Raw genomic sequence first — 21042 nt, forward strand, 5'->3', positions numbered from 1 at the left:
TTAGTTCAAAATACATGTTAATTATCCTTAGGATTTTACTTTTAACACATGGCTTACTTAGAAATACGTTATTTAATTTAAAAATATTTTGTATATTTCTTAGCATTGTGTGTTTATTGATTTCCAACTCGATTCTGATATTTTTCTAGATATCATTTTAATTTATTTCTAATGTAATACATTGCAATATTTTAACATTTACAAAAACTTCCTTTTTATAAATGTAAAAACATAAGACCTGAAACAATAAATGGAATAGAAGAAAGTATAGATACTAAGCTTATGGTCCTTGGGTTCAAAGAGAATTTTATGAATTTGACCTCAAAGGCAAGAGAAGTAAAAGCTACAATACATGAATGGGACTATATCAAACTTAAAAGCTCCTGCACAGCAAAAGAAACCATCAACAAAACTAAGAGGCAACCAAATGAATGGGAGAAAATATTTGCAAGCAACACCTCTGGTAAGGGACTAATATCCAAAATATATAAGGAACTTAATCAACTTAACAACAAAAAGACAAACAATCCAATTTAAAAATGGGCAAAAGACATGAAAAGAAACCACCCAAGAAGACATACAAACAGCCAACAGATATACAAAGAAGTGCTTAACTTCACGAGCTATTAGGGAAATGCAAATCAAAACCATCACTTCTAAGTATTACCTTGTCTTGTACACCTGAAACTAATAACAAACAAAAAAAGAAAACAAAAAAAAAACATCACTTTACACATGTTAGAATGCCTGTCACCAACAAGACAAATAATAACAAGTGTTGGAGAGGCTGTGGAGAAAAAGGAACCCTCATACATTGTTGGTGGGAATGTAGACTGGTGCAGCCGCTATGGAAGGCAGTGTGGAGGTTTCTCAAAAAATTAAGAATAGAATTACCACATGACCCAGCAATCCCTCTCCTGGGTATATACCCCAAAAATCTGAAAACTTTTATCCATAAAGATATATGTACTCCGATGTTCACTGCAGCATATTTACAGTGGCCAAGACATGGAAACAACCAAAGTGTCTTTGATAGATGATTGGATAAAGATGTGGTATGTATGTATATATATATGTGTATATATATATGTATATATGTATATATGTATATATGTGTATATATGTATATATACATATAAATGTATATACATATACACACACTATATATATGTATGTATGTGTATATATATATATATATACGTATATATACACAATGACTACTTTGCCAAAAGAAACTATGAAATAGTGCCATTTTTGGAAACATGGGTAGACCTTGAGATTGTTATTCTCAGCAAAATAATTTATACAGAAAAAGTGGAGAACCATATGTCTTCACTCATATGTGGGATATAAAACTGAAAGCAACAAAGGAATAAGACAAACAAAGAAAGAAACAAAAACTTGGACATAGACAACATTCAGTGGTTACCAGAGAGGTAAAAGGTGATGGTAGAGAAGGTAAAGGGGATCAAACACAGGGTTATGGAAAGAGAACTATCTCTGGGTGGTGAGCACATAGTATGATATATAGATGATGTGTTTTAGAATTGTGCACTTCAAACCTATGTGATTTTACTAACCACTGTCATCCCAATAAATTTACTTTTAATAAAAGGGAAAAACAAAACCACCCTTCTGTTAAAGGTCAGCATTTGTCTGTCTCTGTGAATATCTCATATGCATGTGAAAAGAATGTGCATTCTGTAGTTGTTGGATGTAGTGTTCTATAAATGCTCATTACATTGAGATGGTTGATAGTATTATTCAGATTTATTAAGTTCTTATGAATTTTTTTGTCTAGTTATTCTATCAGTAACTTACAGTGAATGGTAAAATTTTCTAACTATGATCATGAATTTGTCTATTTGTGTGTTTTTTTTCAAATTGGGAAATAGTGTGTTTTTCCAGGACCCATCTGCTCCAAGTGAAGTCGTTGTTTTTAATCTAGTTGTGGAGGGTGCAGCTCACTGGCCCATGTGGGAATCGAACTGGCGACCTTGGTGTTATGAGCACTGCTCTCTAACCAACTGCCAACCAGCTGCCCACGGTTTTTTTGGGTTTTTTTTTTGAGTTCCAAGAAAACTTTACCTGTGGATACTACATTAATTTTATATAATTTTCACATCATGAAATAGTCTTCTTTTGTTTTTTTTTCAACCACTTAAAAACCATTTTTAACTCGCGGGCTATACAAAAACAGGCCCTGGGTTGAATTTGGCCTGTGGTCTATAGTCTGCTGACATGTGCTCTAGGGACCAGCATTGGCCAACAGCATTTTCTGGGATAGTAAAAAAAATCTATCGTCAACCACATGTAACTGGCGAGTACTTGAAATGTGTCTAGTGTGACTGAGGATTTGAATTTTTAATTCTATTTAATTTTAATTAATTTAAATGTAAATCCATCCCTGAACAAACTACTTTCTGAGCTATTTTCAATTTAGTCCTGTCCATTTTTGTTACACGTATTTTTAAGTTCTGTTACCAGCTACTTCATGTCTAGCTAATGGATTGACCCTTTCATCATTAGGAAATAGCCTTCATTATCTCTAGTAAACACTCTGTCTTAGAATCAACTATGTAAGATATTAATGTAACCACTCCAGCTTTCTAATGCTTACTGTTTGCATTGGTTAGCCTTTTCCATGCAAGCTGTTTTTCCCCAATTTTTCTATGTCTTCGTAGTGTATGTTTATATTCTTTTAGACAAAACATAGTAAGATCATGCTTTCTTTGTGCAATCCAATAATATGTACTTTTCAGTTGAAGTGCTTAATCCATTGAAATTTAATGTAAATAACAGTATTACTGAAATTATGATTACCATCTGCTATTTGTTTTGCCTATATAACATTAGTTTTTATTCGTTAAGTTTTCTATTTCTCTTTTTTCCTGCATTTCCAATCTCTCTCTCTCATCGTTCCTTCCCTCCCCCATCTCTTTCACACACACACACACACACACAGTTTTTTTTTAAGATTCTTATTAAAATATAGCTAACATACAATACTTTGTTAGTTTCTGGTATATACCATAGTTATTCAATGCTTATATACCGAAAGAAGTGATCACTACGATCAGTGCAGTAACCGTCTGACACAGTACCAGGCTACCACAATATTATTGACTATATTCTCTACGTTGTACATTACATCCCCGTGACTTACATTGTAAGTTTAAATATACTTAAGAGGGTAAAGTTGGTCAAATATATACATGGTGAAGGAAGAAGAAATGACTTTGGATAGTGAACACACAATGCAGTATATAGATGATGAATTATAGAATTGTATACTTGAAACCTATATAACTCTACTAACCAATGTCACCTTAATAAATGTAATAAATACTTGAATCCGCATTACTAGTATTTTTGTGCATTCTATACTCATTAAAACAGTATACTTATTCCTTCCTGCATTTCTGTGTCTGTTTGCTCTCCATTTCTTTCTATCTAAAGACTCCCTTGAATATTTCTCTTCATGCAGGCTCACTGGTAATGAATTCTCTCACTTTTTGTTGATATAAAAATGCATAAATTCACACTCACTTTTAATTCTTTATTGAAGAATAATACATGTACAGAGATGTGCAATACCCGTTACTTGATATTTCACTAAATTTTGATAAACTGAGTGCACCCATGTAACCAGAGCCCAGATCAAGAAACAAAACCCTGGGCCGGCCCGGTGGCTCAGGCGGTTGGAGCTCCGTGCTCCTAACTCCGAAGGCTGCCGGTTCGATTCCCACATGGGCCAGTGGGCTCTCAACACACACATACACACACACACACAAAAAGGCAAAAAAAAAAAAAAAAATGTAAAAAAAAAAAAAAAAAAACCCTTTCTTAAAAAAAAAAAAAAAAGAAACTTTAAAAAAATAAATAAATAAATAAAATAAAATAAAAATAAATAAAAGAAACAAATTGTAAAAAATAAGTTTAAAAAAAAAAAAAAAAAAGAAACAAAACCCTGCTAGCACCTCACAGGTCTTGCTTGCTGCCCTCCCATCACTAACCTCCTCAAAGAGAATCGATATCCTGATACCTAACAACATAGCTCAGTTTACCTGTTTTTGTACTTTGTATAAGTAGCCTAATCACTTTCTGTTTCTCTTGCTCAATATTATATTTTTAAAAGTATGCTTTATAATGTTTTTCTTTGAAAAATTATTACTATTGGCTGTAAATTATTCCTTTCAATTGCTCTGTAATATTGTATATTTTAAATAAAACACACCACAATATATTAATAGTTGTCCCTTACACTGTTGATGGGGGCTTGGGTAATGTATATATTTAAGCTGTTATATGTAGCTATTCAAAGTAGTTTAGCGTTGACTAATCTTATACAGGTCTTTTGATAAATACAAAGGGTGCCAAGAAAAAGTATACACACTTTAAGAAAGGAAAAAACTGTATTAAAATTGTTATAATACATAGCGATAACAAAAGATGAATACAAGTCATGTGTTTCCTTTTTTCTTGGCACTCCTGGTATACAAGGTCCAACAATTAAATTCATGAACTTGTTACAATGATATGCTTAACTTGTTTGATATCAGAGGGATTATTCATTATGAATTTGTACCTACTGAACAAACAGTTAACCAAGTTTATGACTTGGAAGTGCTGAAAAGGCTGTGTGAAAAAATTAGACGACCTGAACTTTTCACTGACAATTCATGGCTCTTACATCACGTCAATGCACCAGCTCACGAGCACTGTCTGTGAGGGAGTTTTTGTTTTTCTTATTTTTTTTTAATTGTAAAGCTAATTTTTATTGGATTAATCCCCACCCCCACTCCCTGTTAGTAACTTGGTTCTCAAGCCTTGGCCTTGGCTCCCTGGAATAACTGGGATGAGGTCTTGTGTCTGTTGTGAGTTGAACAGAACCAAAGCTGTGAATTGCCCCACTGTGAGGATCCACGGCTTAAAGCCATAGAGCCCAGCCCTAGTGAGTTTCAGTTCATGTTCCTTGCTAAGTAAAAGAACAGACTTTTTTGAGTGTACTGTGTACCAGGGCCTGTTTGGGTTACATGGAGGTCAAGAATGACACAGATGTAGTCTCTTCCATGGCAGAGGTCCTGGGAATGGGGGCTTCCTGACCGTCTTCTCCCAAATCCTCTAGGTCACCAGAATCTTGGAGAGTCTTAGACAGGGTACTTTCTATGAGAAAGTTTTTAGCTAGTAAATAAATAACTGTATTGGAACACCCTCCCTACTCACCTGATCTGACCCCCAATGACTTCTTTCTTTACCCAAAGATAAAGGAAATATTGAAAGGAAGACATTTTGATGACATTCAGGACATCAAGGGTAATACAACGACAGCTCTGATGGCCATTCCAGAAAAAGAGTTCCAAAATTGCTTTGAAGGGTGGACTAGGCACTGGCGTCAGTGTAAAGCTCCCCAAGGGGAGGACTTCAAAGGTGACCATAGTGATATTCAGCAATGAGGTATGTAGCACTTTTTCTAGGATGAGTTTGCGAACTTAATTGTCAGACCTCATATGTATCCTAAATATTTCTCCTACTCTATGTCTTTTCACTCTTACTGTTGTAAGTTTATGACCAAAAATTCTAGATTTTAACAAATTACAGATATTTCTCTTTTATGATTTTTACTTTCCAGATCGTACTTAAGATATTGAAAACATTCTCCTCTGCTGTTTTCTGTATTCTTTTACTTTTCACAGTTATATCTGCAACTGATACCATCTGGTACTGATTTTTTTATAGGATGTGAAAGGTAGGTCAAGGTTAATTTTCTGTTATATGAATATCCAAATCACCAGACACCATTTACTGGAAAAGACATTCTTTATTCAGTGCACTGCAGTGTCACCTTTGCAATAGATGACTGCATAAAATATACATAATTTTGTAACTAGTGTAACTATATCTTTTCTTACTGAAAACTTATATCTTGTTTTGGGCACATAGTCTCCAGATTTGTACTTCTCCTTCAACATTACCTTAGTTATTATTCACTCTTGGAATTTTTACCACTTTTATGATCAAAATGTCAAAGGGAAATAAAGTTAATGACATTTAAACAGTTTGGGATTGCATTTATAGATGTATTTAATTTATAAAATTTATAGATTAACAACATTGCAATACTAAATCTAACAATTTTCTAATAATTGAAAATTATTAGATTTTTCTAATTACTAGAAAAATCTAATAATTTTCTTTTAGATTTGTACCTAGATTTTGATGTTTATAACACTAATATTTTTAAGATTTTCTGATTCTGCTTGTATTTGCAAGTATGTAAAAAACACAATTGATCCAAAATGCATAAGGAAAAACATACAACCCTCAAGACCAAATCATGAAGAAATAGAAAACCCAAACAACCAATAATGTCTAAGGATATTGAATCAGTAATCAAAGCCCTTCCAACAGAGAAAAACTCAGGAACAGCTGGTTTTACTGGTGATTTCAAACAAACATTTAAAGAAGATTTAGGGTCAATCCTTCTCAAACCCTTCTCAAAAATTAAAAAGGGAGACTTCATTATATGTAGCCAGCATTAGACATCACAAAAGCCAGACAAACGCATCACAAAAGAAAGCCAAACACAAAATACAAAACAAACCAAAAAACTACAGTCAAATATCCCTGATGAATATAGATGTAAAAATTCTCAACAAAATAGTATCATATAAAATCCAGCAGTACATCGGTGAGGATAAGAAATTAGAACCCTTGCACACTGTTGGTGGGGTTGCAAAATGGTTCAGCCACTATGGAAGACAGTATGAACTTTCCTCAAAACACAAAAAATTGAAATAGAGCTAGTATATGATCCAGGAATCTCACTTCTGTGTATTTGTCCAAAAGAACTGAAATCAAGATCTCAAAGAGATAATAATGTTCCCTTGTTCATTACAGCAGTATTCACAATAGCTAAGATATAGAAACATTGCCAAGACCAATGCCCATCAACAGATCAATGGATAAAGAAAATGAGATACACACATACAATGGAACCCTATTCAGACTTAAAAAGAAGGAAATTCTACAATATACAATAACATGGGTGAACCTTGAGAATATTAAGCTAAGTGAAATAAGCTAACCACAAAAAGACAAAACTGCATGTTTCCACTTATACGAGGTATCTAAAAGAGTAAAAATCATAGAATCAAAGAGTGGAATGGTGGCTACCAAGAGCTGAGCAATGGGGAAATGGAGAGTTACTAATCAACAGGCATAAAGTTTCAGTTAAGCAGGACGACTAAGTTGTCGAGATCTGTGGTACAACATCACACCTACATAATATTATGTTGTACACTTTTGTAACAATACAACAATGTTGTATTGTGCACGTAAACATTTCTTAAGAGAGTAGATCTCATGTTAAGTCTTTTTACCACAAAAAATACTTTTATAAGAAGAAAGCAGAGTTAAATATTCATTGATATCTTTTTCTTTTTAGTAGTTTCAGGTGTACAAAACAATGTAATAGCTAGACCTTTACGCCCTTTACAAAGTGATCACACCCCTCCTCCGATCTACCCCACTGACATCATATATAGCTGTATAGTCACAGGACGTGGAGTACAGCATAGGGAATAGAGTCAATGGAGTTAAATACTTAAATGAAAGAAATCAAATAGTAAAAGTTCCACTTAAAATATTAAAAAATTCTACATGTCAAAAATCATAGACTGTAAAATAGTCTGATATTGGAGTAGGAATAGAAAAGTAGAACTATGAAAATAGATGAGACTCCAGAAACAAGCCCTAGTGAACATACAAATTAATAATGATTAAGGTGGCATTTTTAACCGGTGAGTAAAAAATAGATTGTTTGTCTAACACTGACCACTTAATGGTAAATCAATGAAGTCTGATCCATACCTCACATCATATGCACAAATAAATCCAATTGGATTAAATATTTAAATGTGAAAAATAAATTTATAGAAGAGCTAGGTCCAAAAAACATAGTATATAAAGCTATATACTATGCTAGGTATAGCTACATTAATAAAGAAATTATGATGTTTGTTTAGGCTACACATATACATCGGAATAGAGAATACAGAAATAAACCCACATATTCAATAGGAAAAAGATAAATTATCAGCAGTGGTGATGGGACAATTGCATAGCCCCATGTGAAAAACATTACTTGACTCTTACTTCACACTATTTAAAAATTAATTCAAAAACTAAACCTAGATTTCAGTGAAAGAGATAAAACTCTCTACACGTTTTCTTCTGAAAAACATAAATATATGTGACTTTGGGTTTAACAACGGTTTCTTAAGTATGACAAAAAGGCTCAAACTATGAAATCAATAAATTGGATTTCAGCAAAATAAAAACTAATCATTAAAATATACTGTTATGGAAATAAAAAGACAACACATAGACTGAGAAAAAATATTTGCAAATCATGTGCCCAACAAAATTCTTGTGTCTAGAATATAGAAAGGAAACTTAGAATTGAATAAGGAGAAAGAAGCCCAGCCCGGTGGTTCAGGCGATTGGAGCACCAGTGCTCCTAACGCTGAAGGCCTCCCGTTGGATTCCCACATGGGCCAGTGGGCTGCGCCCTCTACAAATAAGATTGTGAACAACAGCTCTCCCTGGAGCTGGGCTGCCGTGAGCAGCCAGACGTTGGCATGGGCTGCCGTGGGCTGCTGTGTGTTGCCTCTGGCTGCTGTGTGGATAGCCAGCGAGTGGCGGGCAGACAGCGTGAGCTGCTGTGAGCTGCTGTGGGCTGCTGACCAACGAATGAAGACCCACTGCCTCAGCCGCCACCCTCCCCCACCCGCAAGTCTCATAACACCAGCATGGGCCAGGGAGCTGTGTCCTACACAACTAGGTTGAGAAACAACGGCTTGAACCAGAGGGGGGTGACAGGGGAGGTGGGAGAAAGGGGACGGAAAAAAAAGAGAATGAAAACCTAATAAAAATATGGAGAAATTACTTAAAAAGGCACTTCACCAAGGAAGATATATGGGTGGCAAATATTACATGTAAAAGAATATTGACATATTTCATCACTGGAAATATGAATATTAAAATCACAATGAAATACCAGTACACTCACTAAAATGGCTAAAACTAAAATAATAATAATAATAATAATAATAATAATTTAAAAACTGTACATGCAAAGTGTTGGTGAAGGTATGGAGAAAAATGAACTCTCATATATTGCTGGTGGGAATGCAAAATGGTACAGCTATTTGGAAAACAATTTGGTAGTTTCTTAATAAGGGAAAATATACCACCCCTGTGACTCAGTCATTCCACACCTAGGTGTTTACCAAAGAGTAATGAAAGCATTTGTCCACTAAAGACTTGCACACAAATGATCAATGGCAGCTTTATTTGTAACAGCTAGTATCTGGAAGCCATCAAAATGTTCATTAAAAGATGTTTGAATGAATGGATTGTTATATATCTATGAAAAAATATTGTGGCAATAAGAGAAATAAACTATTAGTACACACCACAACATAGCTCAATCTCAAAATAATTACCCTGGATGAAAAAAGCCAGGCAGAAAATGATGCATACTATATGACTTCATTTCTAGAATGTTCCAGAAGATGCAAGCAAAGCTCTAGGGACACAGTCTATCAGGGTTGCCAGGGTATCATGAAGGCGAGGAGACAGAAAGGAGTGGCTACCAAAGGGACATGATGAGCTTTTTGAGGGTGAAGGATATATGCATTATTTTGATTCTGATGAAGGTTTCACAAGCGCATAATTTGTCAAATTCATCCAAACTCATCCACTCTAATGGATTTTCATGTACATCAATTGTCTCACTAATTTTAAAAAAGGAAAATGAAAACTCCTTACAAAGAATAAAATCTCTAGGATCTTATGGCTTCCAGTCACAATCCACTGGGCCACTCAAAAAGATACTTTAACAACACAAAATCTCTTTGAACGCCTGCCTCAAACTCATTCAGAAAACAGCTACTATTAGCATGACATCTGCCTTGCACTCTTTTAGTTAATGCATTTACTTACATACAAGACATATGACTTTCTCCCATTAATTAGAATCATTACTAAAGATGGTGCACTACAATGCTACTTTTGCACTCTTTTTAACAAATGCACAGCATTGAATCATATGGATGTACTTTTCTTTGTGATGCTTTATTGCTGGACTCAAGTGCGGACTTAAAGACATCTTTATACCTCTGAATTACTTCTACGATACTTTCTAACTCACCAGATTATCAACAAAATACTAACTTTTTCATTTAACAAACAAACACTAAGGTACTCCTCTATATCCAGAATTAATATACAAAACAAGAATAATATGCAGTCAGTGCTCAAAAATACATTGTATTTTAGGGGAAGAGACATACAGGCAAACAGACTGTCACAGGCAGTAAGATAAATACTTTTAGAACCAACACAGGAGATTGTGGGAAACAGATAGCACAACCCCAGCCTTCGATAATCAGCTAAATTCTTCTTGTATCTTTCTCTCTAAATTGCCATACACTTCAGCAGGGCTTTTTGCACCTTCTCTTACAAGTCTTTCTCTTTCCCCTAAGGCATGCCTAGAACAGGGCTGTTAAGCAGTGGAGCCTCAATTAGAGCTGCTGGCCAATGGACAGAAGTTACGTTTGGCACAATAGCCTACATCCTTCTGGTCCACTGGCTGAGCCCAACCCCACCCAGAGAGGACAATAAAGACCTGAGTTGAGAGTAACGCTGAATAGAGAGTTCTGGACTCCATAGAACCCACTGCCAGTCTGCTGTATTTCAAGAGCCATGAAGTCCCTATTACTCACTCTTGCAATTTTTTTGCTCCTGGTCCAGTTGGTCTCAGGTAAATAGAATCTTGGGGAAGAAGAAACACGGACCTAGAACAGGGTCCTGCACATGGAGTCCCTTTTATCAGACTGGCCACGGGCTTGGGGGCAGGGTTCTCACTGGGAGGGGGCCGAGGTTTGCCTTACTTCTTCAAAACACCTCTGATCTAAGAGACCTCAAGGCTCTCACAGTAGAGCGGTGTCTATAATAGGAGCTGAGGGAGGACAATGAGAAGCCAAGGACAGAGATGACCCTGACATCCCCAACTTCCCTCGGTCCTATCTCTTAGGGCCAGTTCAGTCCAGCCCTGCCTCATTTCACTTTGTATGGCACCAGGTATTACCTACTGTATTACCTATAGCAATTCTATACTACTACTTCTTCCAATTTCTTGGTCTTACAGAAAAGGGAACCCCCTACACACACACTGTTTTTTCCTTGGATGTGGTGAACCAAACAGGAAAGGCTATTTCTATATATCTATGGAATTGTAAGGTGGAAAAGGGAAGGAAAGTATTCTGAGTGAATAGGGAGGAAAGATTCAAGACTGTTGGAAGTCCTATGTCAGATTTTAGCTCGACCTGTGTAAGCATTTCTTCTTTTTAATTAATTCTTTAGTTTATTTTACAAAATTAAAACAGGAACACTGAAAGCATTTTGGAAATAAAGTGGCCACAATTTCATCACTGCTTACATTTTTTAAATTGTGACCAACTGATGTACATGTTTATAATCTTCCCTTTTTAATTTAAGATTGTATCAGGAAATTTTTCACAGTCTTTAAACACTCCTTGAAAATATAATTTGCAGTAGGTGCTTATTATTTTGTCTTATTTTTGTACCAATATTAACGGGAGAGTCCCTTATTATGTGTCATTTGAATTATTTTTCCACTGTATCAATATTTTGAATAACGCTGTAAAACCTTGTTAATATGTCATTGTAAGATTCTCTGTTTATACAGGTAAATTTTAGAAATTCCAATGCATGGTCAAAGGTGGTAAAGGAAACTAGCATATAATGCCAAGTGTTACTGTTAGTGTGCTACTATTTTTAAACTTTCTATTTAAACTTTCTATTTCATAGTTCTTGCAAATATTTTTTAACTTATTGGTTACGTCTAAATAATTTTACTGATTTATTTGAGGCACAAAATTTCCATTTTCATGTTGCGAAACCTGTTGGTATTTCATTTGAATTGGTCCCATGACTAGAAAGTTCTTTTCCATGTTGAGAACAGTTTATTCACCATGCTTATGGTCGTTGTTTTTTTAATTCTGTTTTTTATATTGGACTCAATCCCATATTTTGAATATGGCACAAAGTGAGAAATAAACTTTTTTGAGGGAGAATTTCCTAACAGGTGGAGCATGATTTAACACCTGCCTCTAGAGATAATATTTAATGTTCTCTAGAATTTGCAGAACTGTTCAAATTGAAGGTGGAAAAGAAGAAATTAATAACAGTAAGAGGGTTGCCTCAGAAGATGTTTCAGGTGTATTGCATCCTTGAAATTCTGTGAGTTTCGATGACATGATTTCTCCCTCTGCCTCTGGAACATTGATGATATATATCACGTATTTGCCCCCTTTTTCAAACAAAGGATTCATGAAAATTTCTCAGTTCCCTTTCTAGACAAACAGAAGCAATTCAGGATTATGCTGTAAGATTATCCAAGTCTAACCCAAAATCTAGAGGCATTAGAAAGGCAGCCCTTAGAAAGGATATTTAGAAGAAGAATCAACAAAATGCCGGGGCCCACAGAACTCAGGATGGAAAAGAAGGAGTCTTGATCTGAGGTTTCCATCCACATAGCCCAGCTGAAGAAAACTATTTGAATGTTATCTCTGTAAAGATGTTTGGGATAGTGAGTAAGAAGGGGACTGTGGAGGTAGAGACTGCAGAGGAAGCTGAAGGCCAAGGACTATTATGGAGAGCCCTTGCAGATACCAAAGAAGAAACAGAGGAAATAGAGTAAGAAAAACCATGAAAACAAAGAAGTCACCACTCTTTCTATTCCCCCAAAATATCAGGTTCTTCTGCTCATGGCCTTTTCATATGCTATTCCTTCTTCTTTGCACTCTCTTCTAGATGTTCACACAGCTGGGTCCTTCTCCTCCTGTATGTCTAGGGTTGAATGTCATTTCCTGAGGGATCATTACCTTAATGACCCCATGCAGAATTCTGAGTTTAGAAGTGAGAGGCCCATACATAGGTCTATAGATCTATGTATGTACATAAATATAATGTATGCAAAATTTCATTTCATCCTCAGAGGAGGATTAAACAGCTGATAACAGATAATAGGAGTGGTCATAGTCAGAACTCAAAAATGATTCATTGCTATATTCACTTTCTTCTACATCACATTATTCTTCTAATTTGTTGCACTTATCACAATCTGTAGTTATTTTGTTTATTCATTTACTTGTTTATTTTCTTTCTCCCCTCCCCAGTATAAGATTTTCAAACTTTGTCTTTCTGTTCATTGTCTATTCCCATCTTCTTACAGAGTTCTTGACGTAGTAGGCACTCATTATATATTTGTTGGTTGAATAGAGGGATGAGATAAGCAATGTAGAACAAGGTAAGAAAGAGTTCCAACATCTCCTTAGGGCCTTCTATGTGTTACACCATGTGACAAGAGCATTTTTTAAATGTGTTTATATAACACATAAACATACATAGCCACATCCAGCAGAATGTTTCCCTAATGAATGAATATATTCCTAGAATTATCCAAGTTTAACCCACTCAGGATTACTCATTATTCACCAAGGCTTTTGGTTTTTTATTTCCCAAATTTTGTAGAATGTATTCGTAGCCCAATATTATATAGTCATACCTATATACATGTATATCTACACATAGATACAAATGAAAAAATTGTATTTATATGTAACAAGACAAAATATAAGACAAATCTAGAGTTACATTTTAAATGCAATTTGTAGAACCTCAGAAACATGTACAGATAATTTGAAAATCTCACCAAGCTTCAATAAAAGCCATGTGTGTTTAGGTAATAATGAGATGATTTGAGCATTTCAAATTTTAAAACGATACCTTTTTAACTTCAATTTAGGTGTTAATGTGTGTTTTAATTACATTTTCTGAACTTGGTTGGGAATTTCATACTCATAAGTAATAACGTGTTATATATTTTCCCATGTAAAATAATGGGAAATAGACACCTGCATGTGTTTATATGCAGAATTTTGGTTTCAGAAAGCCTCATACATATATAAGAAATTCTGTGTGTATATGTTTACAAAATCTCATTTAATCCTCAGAGCAAGTCTTCATGATTGGGAAAAGTATAAGACAGCAACTGGTAAAGGACTTGAATAATCAGTGTTCAAAGAACTATTGTTATTTTTATCTTTTGTGACATATCTCTGGTCTAAATGATGTATATAATTCCTTTATACAGGTAATTTTTTTGCGAAAAAGTGTGCAAACAGATATGGCAATTGCAGGAGGAAGTGCAAAACTGGAGAGATACACATACAGCCACCTACTTCCACGTGCAGCAAAGGAAAAATGTGCTGTATTATGTCTGGGAAAGAGCTTTATCCTCTCATCTGCGGTAACCACTCAAACACTGCAACTACAGTAGGAGTTCCAAGAACTATGACGACCAAGATGCGGATGACCCAGGGGGCTAAGACACAGGTGGCGGTGACAACTAAGGTGGCCAAGACCACGGGGGCGGCCAAGACCACGAAGGTGGCCAGTACTAACTCTTGAGTATTCCAGCCTCTGTCTCCTGACATAAGATCCCAGGTTCATTAAAGCAAAGGGCCTTACTTTAGTGTCGGTCTTCTCGCTCCTTCCCACTCTCTCTCCTCTCCGCAGTGTTTGGAAGGGCACCATATCTCCATAGCACCTGCGGTTCCAGGACAGGGAGGCAAATAAGATAGCCAGGCACAGGTGAGGGTTAGTCCAAAACACCCATTAAGGACAAATGGACAGAAGTGGTGTCATCCTTAAAGACATTTGCCAGACCACAGGTCCGCAGTCTGCCTGGCAGTTATTATCAAAATTGACAGTGCATGGGAGACCACTGGAGGGACTGCTAAAACAGATTTCCGGGCCTCCTCTCCAGCTTCTGATTCTGTGGGAGAGCCTGAGAACTTGCATTGCTCACACGTAACAGTGGATGCTGACATATCTTGTCCAGTGAACACACTTTGAGAACCACCAGCCTATCGTACAAATGACTAAAGGCCTGCTTCTACAGATTGAAGGCATTCCCTATGCATTTTTAAGTGGTTAGTGACACAAAAGCATTCTGACAAAGTGGTTAGAGAGTCATTTTTCTCATTAGATTTCCTATAACAACCTCAGAATGTAGGTATTATGACCTCACTTCAGAAAAGAAGCTTCCTGTGTAAGCATTAGAACTGAAACAAATTTCTCTGCCTACTGCGAGCATTCTGTCACTACACCCTGATGTCCGATTTTCTCCTCTCCCTGGGAATCCTCCATCACAGATTACAATTTAGATAGGATGAGAGATCAGTATCTCTATAGTGTGTGACCTGGAGACTGAGATAGACACTCCCCTTAAGCTGTAAGATATTTCCCTTAAGAGCCCTTCCAGGAAGAGAATATGGTTCATTACACTCATCCACCTATGCCTCAGGACCACTTCCTTGGTACTTGGAAGATTAGGAAGATTAGGAAATATGGTTGCCTTCACTTTCTGGACACTAATAGTGGCCATGTTTTCTTTATGAATCTCCATTTGCCCACTTATGAAATGATATGGTTGGATTGAATGTCTCTCTCCTCAACCTTGTCATGCTGATATTCTTCTTATTCTAAAACTGTGAGCTTAGCTTATGCCTTGTGTGGTCAACTTCACCTTTGTCCTCATTAGAGGCCAAAGATTTACTGTAGAGACCTAACAGTGGGAGAAAACATTGGTGGAAGGTTTGTCTCTGCTATAAAACACAAGTCCATGAATGCCATCACAGAATCCTTTTCCTTCTTCTCTTGATCCCACATCAAGCTACTAATAGGCCTATGTGCACCTACCAACTCTAATACGTGACATGACTTCTATTTCCATTGCTAGCCTAAAGATTCAGCCCTCAAGACTTGCCCTGGGGTTGTTGCAGTAACCTTCCCATTGATGGCTCTGCATTCCTTTCACACACATACTCATTCATTCTCTACGCTGATAGCCAGAGGAATTTTACTGACACAAATCTAAGAATTACACTCCTTTCTGGTTTCATTGCCACATCATTCTAGCCAACGTTTCAGTTCAGCCTTTGTCGTTCATGTTCAGATCCTAGATTATATTTGTGCTTTTGTCTCCTATCACTCTCCCACAGGACATCCTACACTTCTGCCTCGTACACTTTTTTGTGATTGAGTTGAACTCACTGGATGCCTTTGGGATTTGAGATTTTATACATACCCTTTTCTCTCAACGTACCCCTGCCTGGAAAATACTTTGTTGTCTTCCAGAGGACATTGATAACCACACGGTTTCACCCAAAACAGAACCACCACCCCCTCTTATTTTCTATTATGGTGGCATATCCAGAATTTGTCATCTTGTCACATCAGATTCTGTGTGTCTACTTATGTGACTTCTCTACTGAACATGGAAATTTTATTCAAGGATAAAACCTTTTTCTAATTCTCCTTCTCCTATCATCCCCTCACTAGATTCTATATTAATACTTGTGAATAAATCAAAGCGGTTGTTGAGGGCCTCAAAGATTTCTGGATGTTGCTGAATTCTCTCTGTCTTATATTCTAGATCTTCTCCAGCACACAGTCCTCTACCTCCTTGGAGAAGCACATCTATGACCTGTAATTATCTAACAGAAGAGATTTGAGGGGTGGGTAGACCAGACGAGTAGGACTTCACTGACTTTTATACTCATGGCTATCACTGTAGGTATAACTGGTGAACTCTCACAGGAAGGTGAGAGGACAGAGGTGGGTCTCTTCAGCAGACGAGGATAGTAGAAAAACATCATGAGCTCTAGAATCAAACATATATGAGGTCCCACCGTGTATTATTCAGTCTTGGGCTGTGAACAATTGATTTCCCCTCTTTGAGCCTAAGTTTCTGAACTGGAAGAATAGAGAAAATATTTACTGCCACTCAGGCTAGTTTGAGGGTTGCTAGAGTAGTATATTCAAATTTACTCACGTTGTAGGGACTTAGCTAGCAGGTTGCTGATTCCTGGATGAAGAGTAGAAAGGCACATTTCACGAGAGCCCTGCCCCCTGGGACCTGGCTGCTCTACAAGGGTAATGTTTCACTTGGGGAACTTCATTACTAAGCAGAGAACAATGTAAGAGAGGTCAGGATTATAGGATCTCTTTAAACAGCCAGATGGAGTTATACAGGCTCTTTGGTAGAACTCACTGTGCTTTCTTCTCACTGATCACCTTGATCACTACCTTGAAAACATCTCAGGGCTATGAGCACTGTAATTACAAATAAGGAATATACTCTTAGTGCTGCAGCCTGAAACTTTACTCTCCTGTCTTCTTGTCTCCTTCATCCCATGCTTGAACTGAGGTGGCAAATAAACTTTCCTTATTTGGGGGTTTGAGGGTGAAAAGGGACCTTCATTGCATGCGAACCCACAATGGGCCAAGCACATTGATGCACAATCACATTAAACAAAAGCCAAGGTTAGAGCCAAGGAAACTGGAGTAAAACATATCTAGGGTCAATCTAGTTTCTCCTTAGTACTTTTACTCATCATGTCCCCTCTACATCAATTTTTCATTGGTAAGACAGGTCTAATCATACTTCTATCTCCTAAAATCACTCTAAAAATTAAAAAAGCTAAGCTATATAGAACATCACAGTCTCTGGAAACCATGAAACTCTCAGACATATAAGCTTAGTGAGATATTATGTTATCCCCACTTAAAATATGAAAATTCTGAGATTCATGGAGGAAGTGGATCTGACACAAACATTTATCAAAAGCAGTTCTGCCTGCTCCCAAGGCCACATCATCTCTAACCTTTCTCATGCTAATCCTGAAGATATTTTCAAAGCTGACTTCTACCTCTTTAGTTTGTCATTTTGCATAGCCATATAATACTCAAGAATGGGCACTACAAACAATGCAGAATGATCTGGATTCCAGAAGGAGCAGAGAGAGATAAGGAGACAGAAAGTTTATTTAAAGAAATAATAGCTAAGAAGTTCCCAAACCTGGGAAGGATTTGGACATCAAGTTCATGAAGCTTACAGATCACTCTATTATCTCCATGGAAAAAGACCTTCTTCAAGATACGTTCCAATGAAATTATCAAAAATCAAATATAAAGAAAGAATCCTAAAAGCAGCCATGGGGTAAAAAGAGGGTAACTTACAAAGGAAATCCCACTAGGCTATCAGGAGATTTCTCAGAAGAAATCCTTATAGGTTAGGAGACGGTGAAATAACATATGAAATGTTGAAAGATAAGAATTGCCAGCTGATAATACTCTATCCAGCAAAGTTATCCTTCAGGTATGAAGGAAAAATAAAGACTTTCCTACACAAACGAAAACTGAGGGAGTTCATCACCACTAGACCTGCCTTGCAAGAAATGCTGATCAGAGTTCTTCAAGCTGAAATAAAAAGATGCTAATCAATAACGTGAAACTATACAACACACTGGTAAAGGCAAAAAAATATATAGTCAGGTTTAGAAAGCTCTAATTCTATGATAGGATGGTGTATTAACCACTTAACTATGGTATAAAGGTTAAAGGAAAAGAGTATTAAAAAACTATAAAAGGTTAAAGGAAAAGAGAATCCACAACATATAAGGAGGTAAATTGTGACAAAAATATAAAAGGGGAGAAGAAAAAGGGTGGAACCTTTATAAGCAGATGAAGATAAGTTGCTTTCAGCATAAAATGGACTGTTTTGTCTATGAGAGTTTTCATGTAAGCCCCAGGGTAACCACAAAGCAAAAATCTAAGGTAGATTCACAAAAGATTTTTTTTAAAAAGGGAAGCAGAGCATACCACCACAGAAAAATCATCAAGTTACAAAAGTAAGCAGAAACAGAGGGGAAAAGAAACAATGAAAATACAAAAGAACCAGAAAGCAAAAGATAAGGTGGCAGTAGCAGCCCTTACATTACAACAACTACTCTAAATATAAATGGATTGAATTCACCAAGCAAAGGCACAGAGTGGCTGGAAGGATTTTAAAACAAAGAATTGTCGGAGAAGATGGAATTGGGGAGATGTTGTAGAGTATAAACTTACTAGTGCAACTAGTAGGTAAATAAACCCAGAAGACCGAATGTACAGTAATGTGATTCCAGATATTAACATTGTATTACAGACCTCAAACTTGATGAGACTGCATCTTAGTTATTCCCGCCATGAAAAAGGAATGAAATTATGTGATATGATAGAAGCATTAGTGCTACGATAGCAATCATACGAGGTCGGACAATTAAGTTCGCGAACTAATCCTAGAAAAAGTGCTACATACCTCATTGCTGAATATCACTATGGTCACCTTTGAAGTACTCCCCTTGGGGAGCTTTACACTGACACCAGTGCCTAGTCCACCCTTCAAAGCAATTTTGGAACTCTTTTTCTGGAATAGCCATCAGAGCTGTTATCATATTACCTTTGATGTCCCGAATGTCAACAAAATGTTTTCCTTTCAATATTTCCCTTATCTTAGGGTAAAGAAAGCCCTATATACTTCTCCTAAGTGTTCAGACTTAAGTTATTGTCCTTATTTGATGCTTATAGGTAACTCCGCAGCAAATCACCTATAAAGGAAACTCATGTCCACAAGAAGGCTGTTAATAATAAAACCATTTCTTGCTTTTTGAGATCCTTCCATACTGATTTCCATAGTGGCTGCACCAATCTGCAGTCCCACCAACAGTGCACCACCACCTCACCAGCACTTGTTCTTTGTTGATTTATTGATGACGGCCATTCTGACCAGAGTGAGGTGGTATCTCATTGTGGTTTTTATTTGCATTTCTCTGATGATTACTGAGGTTGAGCATTTTTTCATGTCTGATGGCCATCTGTATATCCTCTTTAGAAAAATATCTCTTGTCAGTAACCACAAGATTGCCACAACGTTACGAAAGTCAATTTGGGGAATGTAATCAATAATGTTGTAAAGATTTTGTAGGGTATCCAATGGACACTTGTCTCGTTAGGGGTACCACCTCAGGAATGATGTAGGTGCCTAATCACTGCACTGTACACCTGAAGCTGAACAATAATGAATGTCAACTACAAGTTTGTATGTATATACATAGTTACAAGAAGCAGAGTACAACATTAGGAATAGAGACAGTGGAAAAATGGCTGTGTGTGATGTCAGAGGGTTGTGGAAGGGGTGGGGGTTTGACACTGTGTGAGGGACATAAATGATAAATGTCTAACTATTACATTGTTTTGTGCACCTGAAAATAATTTTAAAATGTTATAAAAATGACTCTTCATGTCCTCTGACCATTTTTTAATTGTGTTGTTTGTTTTTTTGGTCTTGAGTTGAATGAGTTTTTTATAAATTTGGACATTAACCCCTTATCAGATGTATCATTGATAAATATTTTCTCTCATTCAGTAGGATGCCTTTTTGTTTTATTGATGGTTTCAATTCCACTCTTAGGTATCTATCCAGAGAAATCCAAAATGCTAATTCAAAAAAATATATGCACCCCTATGTTTATTGCAGTGCTATTCACAATAGCCAAGACATGGAAACAACCGAAATGCCCATCGGTAGACAACTGGATTAAGAAACGGTGGTACATTTATACAATGGAGTATTACTCAGCCATAAGGAGAGTGAAATCTTACCATTTGCAATGATATGGATGGACCTAGAGAACATTATGTTAAGTGAAATAAGTCAGATGTAGAAAGACAACTACTATATGATCTCATTTATATATGGAATCTAAAGAATAGTATAAATGAGCAAAGTAATCAGAAACATTCTCAGAGATATAGAAGAAAAACTGACGGTTGCTAGAAGGGAGGAGGATGGGAATGAAGGAGAAGGTGAGGGGATTAGAAAGCACAAATTTGTAGCCACAATATTGCCACAAGGATACAAATGATAGTTTGGTGAACATAATCAATAATGTTGTAAAGATTTTGTAGGGTGTCAGATGGGCACTTGTCTTATTAGGGAGACCACTTCATGGGCAGTGTAGATATCTGACCTCTGTCCTATACACCTGAAGCTGAAGCTGAATA

General features: G+C 36.4%; 1 pseudogene across 1 annotated transcript in view; it reads left to right on the forward strand.

Moving 5' to 3' along the window:
- Positions 1–14562, forward strand: part of LOC308490965 (large ribosomal subunit protein uL30-like) — a 62526-nt pseudogene extending 47964 nt beyond the window's left edge. Inside the window, exon 3 of the transcript in view lies at positions 14246–14562. The product of the transcript in view is annotated as a large ribosomal subunit protein uL30-like (transcript). The remainder of the gene's footprint in view (positions 1–14245) is intronic.
- Positions 14563–21042: the final 6480 nt, after the last annotated feature.

The sequence above is a fragment of the Rhinolophus hipposideros genome (assembly GCF_964194185.1).
Source record: "Rhinolophus hipposideros genome assembly, chromosome: 22".
Classification (NCBI taxonomy): domain Eukaryota; kingdom Metazoa; phylum Chordata; class Mammalia; order Chiroptera; family Rhinolophidae; genus Rhinolophus; species Rhinolophus hipposideros.